Source organism: Rhipicephalus sanguineus, chromosome 1 (genome assembly GCF_013339695.2).
Source record: "Rhipicephalus sanguineus isolate Rsan-2018 chromosome 1, BIME_Rsan_1.4, whole genome shotgun sequence".
NCBI lineage: Eukaryota > Metazoa > Arthropoda > Arachnida > Ixodida > Ixodidae > Rhipicephalus > Rhipicephalus sanguineus.
The window spans coordinates 247,087,356-247,088,364 of record NC_051176.1 but is presented as its reverse complement, the minus strand read 5'-3'; positions in this window follow the sequence as shown (position 1 = coordinate 247,088,364).

The window sequence follows — 1,009 nt, the reverse complement described above, 5'->3', positions numbered from 1 at the left end:
ACCACCACCACTCCTGCTTTCACATGCACCACTGCATCACACCACTCTGCTACTTCTCCTTGCCCACTCTGTAGTCTTACCTTACCAGCTGCCTTGTGGATGTTCCTCCTGATATCATCAACATCCAAGTTTTTCATTTAATAATGCCATTGAAAAACTAAAATGTAATAAAAAATTTTAATATTTCAGCTTCAAGTAAAACCAGCAGTATTTGTGACATGCCACCATGCATTTCTGTGATCCATATGCATCACAGAAGCCAGTTTGCTAAACAGCATAACACTCAATGCTGAAGGTTGGCATCTTAAGGTGTTACTACATGCTATTTGTTACATGTATAGTATTAAAAGCAAAAAGACGGCAAAGTTATTGTTTAGAGCGAAAGCTGTTACGAGATCACAACAGCAGCCGATTTTGGTGGTGTAGTTGTCCACTGCTGCCACCGGTGTCCGTAAACGCTATCATGAACGAGAAAAAAACAAAAACAAATCCGGGATGGAGCGGGCTTTGAACCCGAGCCCTCTGCTTATCAGTCGAGTATTCTACCACAGAGCCACGTGGACTCCTTCGCAAAAAGACCCTATACAAGTGTCATGTTAATAGATGTAATATAGCGTGTAGAAGAGTAAAATAAAAATTCGGCAGATCCCACGTACCGTGGGAATCGATTTTATGCGAAGCATGCGTGGGATGGTGACTGTGGCACATAATGCCTTACAGACGCTTAGGGGCACCTCACTTTTCTGAAGAATGATGAATAATGGCATAGTGGGTACTTCCCCTACATCGCAAAATTATGATGATTTATGGTGCAGTGGGTACCTTGCAAGTGCACTTGCAGCAGTCACCCCAAGAGAGTTTACAATCGGCTCAATAAAGGCCGCTTCTCCAACTTTCACTGTGACTGTGCTGTGTGTTCCACGAAGGCCTGGCATTTTTTTTTGTCTTCGAGGTTTTTTTTTTATCTTCGACAGTTTAAGGGCACAACATCACACACTGAAACTACACA